At 44.4% G+C, this 14,051-nt stretch overlaps 1 protein-coding gene and 1 long non-coding RNA gene across 3 annotated transcripts in view; both read right to left on the bottom strand.

Moving 5' to 3' along the window:
• ZBED1 (zinc finger BED-type containing 1) overlaps positions 1-3,394 on the bottom strand; it is a 57,619-nt gene extending 54,225 nt beyond the window's left edge. For both annotated transcript variants that reach the window (XR_010719433.1, XM_066176469.1), the window contains exon 1: positions 2,471-3,394. The gene's annotated coding sequence lies outside the window, so the exon portion shown is untranslated. The remainder of the gene's footprint in view (positions 1-2,470) is intronic.
• A 2,303-nt stretch (positions 3,395-5,697) lies between these two features.
• LOC136286035 (uncharacterized) lies at positions 5,698-9,643 on the bottom strand. The gene is made up of 3 exons (XR_010719701.1): positions 9,558-9,643; positions 6,737-6,821; positions 5,698-6,090 (listed from the first exon to the last, which is right to left on the bottom strand). It is a non-coding gene; the product is annotated as an uncharacterized lncRNA (long non-coding RNA).
• Positions 9,644-14,051: the final 4,408 nt, after the last annotated feature.

Below are 14,051 nucleotides of genomic sequence, written 5' to 3'. Positions count from 1 at the left end.
TATTTCTGACTCCGTCAAAACCAACTGCAAAATTTCACACAGAGCTGAGCAAGGCCAGGATATCATTCCCTTCTATGAGGCATTGCTGCAATAGGAAAAGGTGTGTTTCAGATCTTTAGGGTTTTACATCTGCTAATACACGAAAATGAACACACACAGTATCGAACCAAAGCCAACACATCTGTGACTACAACTACAAATCAAATTCAATACTGCTAAACATTGCTCTGCTTATTTTTCACTTCTGTCAGGCTGGAAAATACCCATTTGACTGTATACAAATCTTATATGAATATTTATATATAAACAGCTATATATTCACCTTATTTAGAATAAAACCAGGTATTAAAAAAAAAGTTCTACATCTTGTCTCCTAAAAACAATATGCTTAAAACAATAATGAGCCAGCTGGAAACACTAACAATCAGACAATAACTGAAGGGACTGTTCCATGGTTTCTACAATTACTAAGTTGATTAATGTCAGTTATGATGGGTTGTACAAAATATGTTTGGTCATATCAACACTTCAAATATTTAATCACCCGCACACATATCCCTTGATATTTAAAGTTTTCTGAAAACCACATCAATTTGCCACATTTCATCCAGTTCTATAAATAACGGTTTGGTTTACTGTGAAATAATTAACACTAAATGGCAAAGCCTCTATAACAGTCTCACCCGCTAGCTCCTGCCAGCTGGGAGAGGGGCAGAAGGTGTGCACTGCTGTTAATTCGGAAGGGAACATGTGACACAACCTGACATGCCAAAGTGCCAAGAGGTTTTTACCACTTAGGTGAAAACAAGTGTACTGACTGGGGGAAAAGAAAAAAAAAAACAGATGAAAAGGACTTGGAGGTTGTTTTATTTCCACATCATTATATGCATAAGGGAAACAGAGCTATAGCCATTTTTAAATGTCTTTGAGAGTTTCCCCCTCCTCCTCCCTCTTCCCTTGCTGTTCAGAGCTGTTGAGTAACAGATATTTCGGAGTATGCATGGGGGAAGTAAACAAATGCATTGCTACTGTAGTTGCAGGGCAAAGAAACATTGATGTCACTGCTGTTATAATCACATTAGTAGCGTGAGTTAACGGTAATGTCATGTTTGATCAACTAATCAGGTCAAAAGCCCTTCAAAACGCACAAACCAAAATGGCAAGAGAATCTCCTTCCGAACAATTTCCTCCACGTACAGACCCCTGTTACAAAGGTGAGCTTTCGGTCACCAGTACTCAATGTCAAATCACCCTGAACCACACGATTACAATTTACAGTTGGCTAAGCCCCTGTTCCCCCACTTGAAACGTGAATTTGATTTTTCCTCTCTTCCCCGCTGTGTACACGCACCCACACCCTGCGGCATCCGAGTGCATCCCGCCAGGGATAACGCACGCAGCTGGAGTTTGCTCCTATTCCAGACAGCTTGCCTGTCAAGGACAGAAACAGTTACAGCCCAAGTGTCTGGGACCATTTTTCTTTCAGCAGGTCTTTTCCACTTTAAACACAATGTGTGGCTGTCTCTCTGCTTCAGCACAGGGTATTCAATACAACCAAACAGTAAGAGCAGAAATCGCCAACAACAAATTCTCTCAGGTGGGAAAACGGCTGGGCAGGATACATCCCCTCTTGTGTCCCAACACAGTCAGCATGTACATGTTCATCAACTGTGTACTTTTTATCAACATTTTCTGAAATTGTCCAGCTTAAGCATGCGGTAAACCGTTGAGCGCTAACCCTTTTAGAGAGAGCAGCACGTAGGAAATGCAGTGTCAGTAAGACCAGACACGAAGTGCTACCATCCAGAACTTCCCATGCACATTTTTCTGTCATCTCCCCCACTTCCTTCCATCAGCCTGGCCCTAGAAAGGAGAAACTCATCCTGCTTCACATCCCCTCCCCGAAGTCTGCCTACTGGCACTGGCCGGATACTTGACATCCTCCCTTTATTTTCTGTAACTTCCCGATTTGTCCCTGGACTGATGAAGCATTGACTTTCCCCCATCCCCTGGGCTCACCTTTTAGGTCTGCCTGGCGGCGCAGCCACCGCCTGCATACCAATGTGGGGCCGCAAAGGCAGCGCGGCGGCCGCCCTCCGGCACCCGCACCCGCGCCCGGCCGCTCCCGCGGGCGCGCTGCCTTTTGCGCCTTGTCACCTCGAAAAATTTAAAGCGGGGGGACACAGAGACGGGGGCAGGCACAATTTATTCCGGCCAGCAGGACGGGTCCTGCTTGTCCCCAAGGGACACGCATGTCTGCGTGCAGCAGGCGCTCAGGCACGCACATCCACTGGTGTGTGTGTACGCGGCGTGTGTATGGGGCGCCTGTGCCACATCCATGTGCGTGCGTGTGCGAGCGTGTGTGTGTTTGTGATTGTGTGTGTGCGAGGGGAGGGGAGCGGAGCGGGAGGGAGGGAGGCAGCCCCGCCGCACCCGCGCATCCCCCGCGCCGCGGAGAGCGGAGACTCACCGGGTCACCCTGGTCTCTGAAGGTCAAGCTCAGGTTGGTTTCTTGATCGCAGTTGTCCTCCGGGCTCTTTCGGCTCGGCCCTTCGCTCGCTTTTTTTTTTATTATTATTTTTCTTTTTTTCCTCTTTTCTTTCCTTCCCCTTCTCTTCCCCTGCTCGGCCGCGGTAGCGGCGGCTGCCGCCCGGAGGGGCTCACGCTGCCGCTCCCGGCCCCGCGGGGTGAATCCCGGCTCCTAAGCCCTGGCCCGGCGGCGCCGCTCAGATCCCATGGTCGCAATCCACATCGCGGCAGATGTACCACAGAATCACGTACAGGATCAGCAGGATGGCGAAGATGAACAAAGCCACCAGGATAGCCTTGGTCACCGGAGAGATGAGGGACTGCATGTCACCCGCGGACCGCCGCCGAGGACAGACGACTCGAGAACTACACGGGGGCAGCGAGCGCGGACGGATCCCGCGGCCCCGCCGCCGCCCCCGCCGCCGCCGCCGCCAGCGACCCGGCGGGCACCGGCGGCTGGCGCCGAGCCGGTGGCGAAGAGCCGGGGGCTGCCTCGCTCAGCGCCCCCGCTGCGGCGCTCGGGCGGGCGCGGCGGCTCCCGGGCGGGCGGGACGGGGCGGCGCGCACGGACAGCTCGGCGCGGCGGGGCTCCCGGCCATGGGCACCGCGGCCCCGCCGCGGCTTCAAGCCCGCCCTGCGGCGGCGGCGGAGCGCGGCCGGGCGCCGGCAAACTTAGGCGCGGGGGCGGCCCATGGGGGACAGGTGTCAAGCGCCCGGTCGCCCTGCAGGTCTCCGACGAAAGCCATCCACGGGGGAGGGAAAGTTGCGGGCGGGACGCGGCGGGCAACGCCGGCCCCGGCCCCAGGGGGAGCGTGCGGGGGCAGAGGGATCCGCGGGCAGCGCGGGCAGCCCGGCCGCGGCAGTCTGGGACCGCGCCGGCCGGCGTGTTCCGCCCAGCCGAGGTGTTCCCTCCCCTCCCAGCCGCTCGCCCCCTCCTCCCTCCTCCTCCTTCTCCTCCTCCGCCGCCTCCCGCGGTCCCCCCGCCTCCCGCCGCCGCCGCTTCGCGGGGGAGCCCCGCCGGCCGGGTCTGTGCTGTGGTTGTAACTGTAGCGGGGTGCGAGGGAACGGGATTTCCTTTCTCTGACCCCCCCCTCCGCCTGCACTTGGCATCTCCATCACCCATATTCCCCATCAGAGGACCGACCGGGGGCCGGCGGCGGGGAGGGCGGCTGAGGCTTGTCTCCGTTTTCTAAGCAAAAAGGTCACTCCTCCCCACCTCCGAAAAAATAAAGTTGGGGGTTTTTTTTAAATTCAGGCAGGTCGGCATGGGTCACAGCCTGCCAAGGTTTCCTCAGCGGCTCTGTGGCCTTTGGCATATGCGCCAAAGGTGCACGAGAACAGATAGCACAAAAATAGGACAGGAAGACAGAAATTGGATGAGAGAGCATCGCTTCCATATTCACCCCCAGCAGCAGGTCTCGTTTAGCTTTCAACTCACCCCCGAGTTCTGCAGCCCCAGAAGTGCCCATGTAGCTGGCACATCACGTGCACACCAGCCTTGGCACTGAGCACCTGAAGGATGTCCATACACCTGCCTGCCTGCCCAGCACAACTGATCAGGACCAGGCTTCCGGGAGAGGAGACAGGTGCCCCAAGACCAGCCCTGCACTGCGAGGCAACCAGAGATGCAGGCACCCTTCCCCTAGGCCACCTAAACAGCAGGCCACCCTTGGTGGGACACTGGCTGCTCATGTGGCGTGAGCTGCTTCTGGTACAACACAAGGAGTTGTCACCTTTGATCTCTAGTGGGGACAGACCAGGTGCCTCTTCACAGAAGGTGCTTGCTGGATTTCGGTTCTGAGTGCAGTTGTATCAAAAGTACAGAAACAGAGAAGAACGTCATTGAACCACGTAAGAAAGGGCTGAAAGAAACTGAGACATCATCCCCCAAGGACAAGTGCAACCTTATCAAGAGGGAGAAAGAAGGACTTAAACTTCAAAATATAAAAAAGCAGATAAATGAAGGATAATCAAATTTGAGAGGAAGAATGTAAGATACTGCCATATAGGTATTCCAGGCAGAAATACTCTAGAGGAAAAACTGTTATTAATGCCGAGCATGGGGATTTAAGATGGAGTGGAAAGAAAGCAGAAAAGGAAAATACTAGGCTCTTAAATAAGGAGGCCTCCAATACAGTAAAACGTCTATAGGGCATGAGATAATATTTCAAGAGAACGTCTTGCAGGACACATTACACAGCTTTTTGAAAAAGCTCAGCTTTTGTGTGCAGAAGGAATGGTTAGGTCTTCAGGGATACGCACCATGCCACCTCTGTCTCTAATGCTTTAGTTCCTCATCTGCAGTATGCAGATGGCCGTTTCCCACTCCCCCCTCCACCTCCCCCCCACCTCCCCGCTTTTTCTTTTGATATGACCACCTTGCCCTGCAAAATTTCTACTGAAACTTTTGTGTCTCTTGAAATTATTACATCTTGTTTAGAGCTGTTTTGCCACCGGGGTGCAAGTACTAAGTTCATACAATGCAGCTTGGACTCCAAACAGCAACTGTGCTTATTAGTTTGTCATTTCCAATTCAAAGGAGTGCTGGATTCTGAAGGCAGATGGCTGAGTGCTCATGTCCTATTCTTTGAGACAAATGTTTTCTAATCCACTTGCTGGACATTGGTATCTCCTTTGTAGGATGGTGTCATTCCATGTAGAGTCATTCCATGTTGTTCAGCTGATTCTCACGCTCAAGCATTTGTGCATTGCCATCAGCCCTCCTTGGCTTGTCAGCTCCTTAGGTACCAAACCTGGCCATGCCAGACACAGAGGTAGCAATGGCAAGGGTTGGCTGATAACGTTCGTACTTGTCAGCAGGAGAAGCAAAATAATGCACCATCATTTCAGAAACCAAAATGTGATTGATTGTGTAATGCACAATCTGTTCTGAACCGGTTTCGAAATCTGTTTGTTTAATTTGCATGTACTTATGCACGAGGGCTTCCCTGAGTAATTAAAAATATATAGTCTCTCTGAGTTTGATGTTCTGTCACTGGCAGAGCCTGAGCCAACACAGAAATCACAAGTTAAACAGCAGATACATTGCCAAAGCTGTCCTTAGATAAGAAAGCTGATTTAAACAAAGAAGTAAACATAAAAACCATCTTTATTTTCAGATGTCTTATTAGTAAGCAGTAGGGAAGAAGGAAATCAATCTTTGCCAAGTGAAGAGACATAACAGTGATGGAAAAATCATTTTAATTTCCACCTAGTAAGGTGATATTAAATTAAACAGGAATACTAATACATGTAGCTTTAAGTTTTCTCTTTCTCAATTCCCTTTGAAAATACGCTGCATCAAATATACATTTGCAAGGAAGAACGTGCAGAAAAGACGGGTAAAAAGACCCACAGTCACAACATAATGCAGGCAGCTTTAAATGCCCAAATTAAATCCCACGCTAATGTACGGGGATGCTTCTGCGATGTCAATGGCACAAGGAGACCGGGATGTTTCTCGTTAATTTCACCAGCAATCTTAGCCAAAATGAAGTTATCCTTGCTCCCCGTCGACTCTCCAGTCCTCCTGCCAGGATGTTTACTCAGACCTGCTAAAATCTATTGGAAAGGCAGGGTCAGTTTTATATCCCCAAGCTTGGACAGTCTATGTCACCCTGGATTCCTCTAATGGGAGCAAATCTTGAGGATTCATGGTACGTCTGGGCCTGGGAGGGGATCTGGAGCCATCGGATCCCTGGGAGTTAGCTGCAGTGTTTGACAAGGAAACAACCAGTGGCGTGTACTGGTGGATAAGGCTTGTACAGAAAGAGATTGCTGCTTGGAGAAGTTGTGACTTTAATATTCTCTCACCATAACCCCAAAATTGGCAGCAGTGCAAAACCAACATGTTTCCCTCTTTCAGTAAGGATAGGGACAGACTGGGCAGAACACTGATGAGTTGAGGTTTAAATAAATCTCACATTTTTATTCCTTTATCAATGAATACATCTAACCAGCCTAATACCTTTATTTTTTTGAGGCACTTGCTTTTGCATATAATTTCAGGGGTGTCAGTGAAAGGCTTGTGATTTACACTGGTGTTAGCTGGAGGCAATTCTGGTGCAGATAGTCAAACACAGACTGATTATTTCTAAATATAATCTCTCATGGCATGCCCAGTTTCCAATGGCTTCACGGGAGTTTTAAATCCAAGAAAAATATAAGAAGACATTTTCTTGTTTATTAGTGTGATTTTCAGACTTACAGAATGATTCCTTGGAGAATGAGTGTCAGAAACATGTCCAAGATGCCCAGTGAGTGCACATGGCCAACGTGTTCCTGGAATGTGTCTGCATTGAAAAGGGTCACACATGTTAGAAACACTAAAGGCAATTGTGAACAAACAAGCTTGAGTGCAGCAGTTTGTCTGGGATTGCTGCACAGTGCTCAGTGCACGTTAATTTACCCTAATTCTCAGTCTATTATCTTAAAAATGGATATATTCATTAGTTTTTGCTGTAGAAGTTTTATTACTCACTGACACAAAACCAGAATTTTACCTAATTACAAGAAAGTACAGTTAAATTAGTGAAAAATCAAGTCTAATCTACTAAAATAATGCTTGAATGTCAGCAGAAACAATAGAAAACACATTGTTTATGGGACTGATGGTGGTTATCAGAGCCTTCCAACTCTATAGCATCTTTCAAATAATTTCCAAGCCAAAAGTGATGGAACGACTGCCTGGCAGCTACCTGGGTAGCTTTAGTGATTTTTCTGAGTGGATGTATGTCTCTATCATAAAAAACACTGATGGAGGTGGCAGTAATTAGATTGGACAAATCCATAGATTACGTGTCAAGCTTCAATTACTGTTTATTAGGCCAAAATGTGCTGTTGCTGAGACAGTGTCCATTCTGTAAATTAGAAAGAATTATCAACCATCTCACATTTCATGATGATGGACACAACATAAAAGCCTGGGTAGACATGAACCCGCAGTATGAAGAGCAATCAAACAGGAAAAAATCTCCCTCTCAAAAGAATAAGCCAGAAAACATGATCTGAGTTATCACTTAATTAATGGACCACCCTTTGGTCAGCTATTTGGATGAACCAAAGCAATGAGAAAAATCATAGGAGTTCATGATCCATATGCAATACTCAGAAGATGCAGTTTAATGTAAGGAGTGTAAGAGTTTACATTTTGGAGAAATTCACAGCAAGGAAAGATATAAAGTAATGGTCATTTATGGGGAGAAGAAAAAGCCCTTACTGTCCACAGCAAATAACAGATTAACTGAGTCTTAGGCACAATGCAGATTTGAAAAAAAAAATATTCTTTATAGAATCCTTGAGAGTAGAAAGGCAGGATGGAGACAGGAGTTACATATTGTCAGGCTGCATCACATCAGTAATACCCTCCTGGGGTACTGGAGTTCCACTTTCCAGGTTAGAGTGTTTGGGAAAAGAAAGGCACAAAAAAAGTAACTAAAATTACTCAAAGCTTTAAGAATGGAATCTTTATCAAACCAAAGCCTCAAACTGGCGTAGAAAACCAGGTAAGTCTACTTTCCCTGACTCTCTTGAAGCTACAGATACATGCCCTGGTATGTTTTCAGGGAAGATAACAGCAGAGGATGGAAAGATCTGTTTGCCTTTGGGTTTACTTACTTCCTCTGGCTTATGGCACAGGTAATTACATTTGGGGTAGTGTTTGCGCTATTGCCTCACACACTGCTGGGCCTGTCCTTGTGCTGGGTCTGATCCAAATGTGACACCTCATCCCAGAAAAAGAGGGAAGATGGTTTGTGTGATGATGCAGCATGGCCTGGCCATAAGGACCATATTTGCTGTATTCCCCAGGTTGAATTTCATCTTGTACCTAGATGAGGCTGTGTTTGATGCCAGCTGGATTTATTCTTGATGTCATTGTGTGCTACAGTGACTTGGGGTTTCTAAGAGACCATGAGCGCAAATTATAAGTCCCTGTGGTTATAGAGTGGGGTTGAGACTTGGGAAAGCTCGCTCGTACTCTTGCCTGTGGCACTGCTTTGCTATCCAGGTTTGGGTGATTTACTTAATTCTTCTGTCCAGGAGGAGTAGAAAGTGGATGGGATTGCATTGCTGTATTGTTGGGAATGTAACTGTGAAATACTGCATGTTCTTGAATATCATCCTTTTTCAGATATCGGCCAACTGTTACTGGATCTTTGGGAGAGGAACATGTGATTTGACAGATATGCTTCCCTGACAAGAAAAGTCAAGCTGTTTAGAGAATGAAGGTAGTCCTAAAATTGCCACTTGCACAAACCCCAGCTTCACTTTTGCTCTTCAATTTTATCAACAGGAATTTGAAAACCTGGAATAAACTCAGCAAGCAAGTTAAGAAAAAGGATGTTCAAAGGAGTTATCTCTGTCCTAATTGCCTACGAACACTTTTGATATGTATCTTTTGGATCAGAGGACAGAAGAGAGCTTGTGTTAGGTACATGTTCATCCTACAGGCAGTTAATATGGCTCAGCTATGTTTCCATCAGATTTCAAAAGAGAAATTTGATGAAATTTTCATGCCTTCTCCTTCCTACCTGGTACAATGGTGGAGAAGTCTATAAATTTTTGTTTGTTTGACTCTTTTTAAATATTCTAACCCAGTCTTTTTTTTTTCATTTAGTGCAGGGAGAGAGAGGTATACAAACTAATTTCCCTTCCCTTCCTTTCTCTTCCCCTCACCCTGCACACTCCTATATGAACATTTTACAAATACCTTGTGTTGTAGATTTTTCTATTTGCACTGAAATAAATCTGTCCTTTTATATCATATATTTGGAATGAAAAATCTCTACTGAAAACCAAACCCAAAGTGAACTATTTAGAAAAGATCTAGGAGTTGCCCAACATCATTTAGAGTTCAGTGGAAGAGTCGGTGGAGAAGCTTTCTTTTGTTTTTGCATGCACCTTTAGAGAATTCCTAATGAATTAAAGATTTGGATATTGGACATCAAAACAGAATCCTTTAAACTTTAAATCATTTTCTCTATTCAGTGACCACATAACTGTACTTTAGGACTAATAGCTCCACTCACCCAACCACTAGATACAGTTTTGTTGTGATGGAGATTGGCTCCAACAATCAAGCTGTCATTTAAAGAGCAGAAAGATGTCCTGAAAAAAAAAAAAAAAAAAAAGTGGATAGCTCATGTGATCGATAGGGATAGCCCAGTGTGAAAGATATCGAAATGCCTAACAAAAGGCTCTATCCTGGGTCTGTTTGAAAGATGAGGAACAATGTATTCTGCAGGGAGTGAACTGGTTTTGTCTTCTATCTCTCTTGATAGTAGTAAAGAGAGGTTAGATGTGGTCACTGCTAAATGCTGTTATCCTTTAACGGTATTTGTATTTTCTTCTATAGGTTTTTCTTTTTTGCATAAGTCTCATGTTTATGTTCAACTTGGTCCTCTGTTTCCATGCCATAAGAAGTCAAACTAGCCAGCTAAAAGAAATTAATCCCAAGGTTGCTTGAGGAGCAGGTTAATACTTCTGGTTTGATGGGTGATGGTGACGTGTTGCACTTTTTCTCTGTGTAGCAAAGTGGCGTATGTGTCCCCTCATCAGGGCCCACATTGCTTTGACCATTTTTTCTAAGAGATAGCAAAAGGCAGCCTGTGTTTGGAGTACAGTCAGCGGAAAGGCAAAACGTGTGTGCAGCAAATAAGGCATTGGGAAAAGTAGGTCAGGTCTGGTCATGACAGAACCACTTGTTTAAACAAATGTGCAGGATTACCAGGTTTTGAACAGATCAGCCCTGAGTGAAACATGTAACTCGTCTGGGAAGCTTTGTTTATCACGGCACCTCTGGCGCCTCTCAAAGCACCTATTTTTACTAGTGGTGGTATGCAGCCACTGACAGGATGAGGCTTTAATGAAGTTTAGGAGGAGGAGGAGGAGACTGCTACTAAATAGGAGACTGAATTTATTCAGGATAAATAAAAATTTGGTTTAAGTATAATGAGTTCATCTAATTTAACTTATTCAAACATAATTACTAGCAGAAATTTCTAACATTCCAATAACCTATTGTGAGACTGGGAGAAAATATTTTTTTGATGGTCCAAGGAAGCCTTTCAGATTCAAGTTTGACACAAGCAAAACACTCAGAATGCCAGATCTGTCTTTAAGGATTTTATTATTTTTCCTCTTCATTGCTATAGGCTGCACTGTGCTGCAGTAGGGGTGCATTTTCTGAAACAGATATTCAAAAAGAAACCATATTGGGATACACAGTACAAGCACTGAGCACTTTCCCAAAAAGATAGGAAAGGAAGTCAAGAAAAGTGGATTTATGCTCTCTTCAGAGCACCATGCCTGATTATCGGGTGAAGAAAAGAGAGATAACAGTGCAGCATGATCAGTAACAGATGAGGATTTTGGCTGTGTAAATGCTATTTTCCTATCAAGATCACACTGTCTCCCTTCTGAGCCCAGAGCATGTGCACTGGCTGTCTTCTCAGGCTCTCTTTTTCAAGGGGGCGGCTCAGCTTCGGATGCGTGGGTCAGGTGCAAGGGGAGGAGATACAGCCAGAAGGTTCGTGTGCCTGCAGCCTCCAGAGAAGCAACATCCTGCCATTCCTCACCGGCGTTTTCTGAAAGGAGCATGGTTTGCTGCACAGATTATCACCCAGATTTTGGCAAAGCTAGTCACAATAGCTTGGCACTTTTAATCGAACTTTATGGAAATCTTGGTAGTTAAGTTTGCCTGTCTATCTTTTAACTGTCCTGTAGTTTAGGGAAATGCTAAATCATGGAAAAGCGACCATTCTCACCCCACCAAGGACATGGACACTGGAAAGCAGGAGGGGAATTCAGGGAGCATATAGTGGATTGTTGAGAATTTTCTGTTGGAAAAATTTCCAAGGAAAAATATTCATCTCCTAAAAACAAGCTCTTGGTGGAAAAGAATTCAGACTTGGAAAGAGCATTTTGGTTTACATTGGGAAAATGGGTGTGTTTGTGCTGCCATGCCTAGCCAGATGAATCTTATCTGCTGTGCTCTCTGCCTACAGGGCTTTATCAGAGGCTCTCTGTGGGGCACCAAAATACTTCAGTTCTGCACCATCTTGGCTCTTCTCCTGCTTCCTTCACTCTGGAATCTAGGCAAGTAGGGTAAAACTGCCATAACCTACATTCCCACACTTGAAGTTTAAATCAGACCTACACTCACCTGTTTGTGTAACGTCACTTTATCTTGAAGTGTAGTTCAATGGGCAGAGCTGGAATGTATCAGAATTGGGTTCAGTTTCCTACCCTGCCCTGGGCTCCACAGATAATGCTGAACAAAAATGCCTGAAGTTATAAAATAGGGATAATAATAACTCCCTCCCAGGATAAGTACAGTAGAGGCTATGAGTAGACATATATGACCAAGAATAGAGCATATCAAAGCACAGATATGTATTGTCATCAGAAAGAGGAACAGATTCAGAGACAAGAGCTTGAAAACTGCCTACCCATGCTGTAGTCATTAAAGCCATCCTTCAGGCAGGCAAGAGAAAGCTAAAAATTAGATGTGCTCCTGATGCTTTGGCTTTTTGTGCCTTCTGCATTTGAAACAAGTTGTGGAAGCTGCAAGGCACCAGAAGCAGTGTTCTTTGCTCAGTATGACCAGAACAATCCTGCTCCATGTCATTTGGGCTAAGAAGGAAAGGTCAGATCTGACCTGTGACCCCTTTCTAATGTCAGTGGTAGGTGCCTGTGGGAAAAATAAAAGGCCTAAAAGATACTCCTTGTCACAAAACATTCCTCTGAGGAATTGCGCAGAGCAGAATGTGGAAGTGAGGGAGAAATCTTCAGTGTTGGGGAAAGACACCCTTCCTACATTGCAGCAGTCTATAATACTTAAAGGCTTCTTTTTACTTTGGTGAAGCAAATCTAGAGTAATGTGTAAAAGGAGAGCCTGCCAAATACTGTGGCCAACTGATTTCAACACAGAAACAAAGTTTCTGGTTCTCATGTCTCATGGCAACTGTGTATTTTTTATTTTAGCACAAAGTGCTAAAAGGTGGTTTTGGTACAATAGAGTACAGGTTTTAAAAAGTCTGAAGATGGAAAAGATTTGCAGACTGTTCAAGTGTCTGCAGAAGATTTTTTTGCAAAATCTGGAACCAGACATGATATTCAAACACAAAATACAAGCCACTTTCCAGCATCATAACTCAGAAGTCATTAAATGATCATATTTTTGTGCCAAGGATAAATTTAGGAGATAGGCTAAAATTTACTGAAATTGTCGGTTACAAATGTGTCATGCTTGCCTTCATAAAACTTAAAACTAACAAGATTTGATTACAGTTAAATTGATTAAATTAAGTCAATAATTTCTCTTAACTAAGGTGTAGAATCTAATAGAAACAGTTCAGACTCTTTCCTTCCGTATATCTCTGGACAATCTCTGCTAATTTCTGTTAATTCAGATAATAATCTTCATAACATTGTTTAGGTTTTTCCAGGTTTTTCAAAAGCAGGAATTTATTTGGCAAAAGTATTGACATTTCTAAGTTACTGCACATAACAAACAAGTAGTATAAGAGCCATTAGTCTTGAAAATATTGATCCAGCATTCTGTCCCTTGCTCATACAGTGCTTTACACCGGATTATTTTCATCCTTCCCCTTGTGCACGAATTGGGGGATTCTCCAAAATTTTGCAAGAATGTATATGTTAAGTATGAGATCAAAACAAGAACAGAAACTAGAATGGGAAAGCAGCAGAAAATCAAGTAGCAAACACTTTGCCATTTTTGTTTCATTTATGCCCCTGTATTTGCATGATGTTTTCAGCTGAATTCTGCACCATTAATGTCAGTGAACTTCTATCATTAAAGGTCAATAACTTCCTAGAATATTCTGATTTTCATAAATTGTTTTTAAATTCTTTATCTGCTCTTATTCCCTGTTCCATAGTGATTTCTTTGTCAGTCTAGTTATTTGTGTTGAGACCAATGATGCAGCCTTCAGCTATCTCCAAAGTTTGCAGCTTAATCTCAGTAATGTGCTAAGTTAATGAAAAACTAATTGTAGAGGCAGGTTGCTGAGTAAATAGTAGTTTTGAAAGCATGTAATAAGAGTCCTAGTTGGATAAAAATTAATTCTATCGAGAAAAGAGCTCTCAGCAGGGAAAAATATCCGCATAGCATGGTACTAATAATTTCTAAGTGTGCCATTGGTGGGTTGTTTTTCCATTCATTTCTTCTTGTCTGAGAGCTCCACCTAATGGAATTGAAAAGAAGGTATCAAACTTTCAGATTTTCCATTAAAATCCCTCTCGTTATTTTCATGCTGGTGTTTGCATGTTGCCAGGATGGAGTGTGGGAGGAGGTGCATCCTTTGACTTTTGGAGTAAAGGACAATTAGTTGAACAGGAATTTTGTACTATGTAATCTCTTTTTTTAGTAGCACAGGATTTGAACTTACTTACTGCAAATTCTATAAAGGGAAATTTAATACAGATAAACTAATTGTCTCTGATATTTTACACTCAGTTTGCTTAGCTGCAAGGTCTGCCATCTTGCACAGTGAGGGCTT

This window comes from Chamaea fasciata, unplaced genomic scaffold, assembly GCF_029207755.1.
Source record: "Chamaea fasciata isolate MVZ Bird 193981 ecotype frontalis unplaced genomic scaffold, bChaFas1.0.hap1 SCAF_2, whole genome shotgun sequence".
NCBI lineage: Eukaryota > Metazoa > Chordata > Aves > Passeriformes > Sylviidae > Chamaea > Chamaea fasciata.
This window is presented reverse-complemented; position numbering and strand designations above follow the sequence as displayed.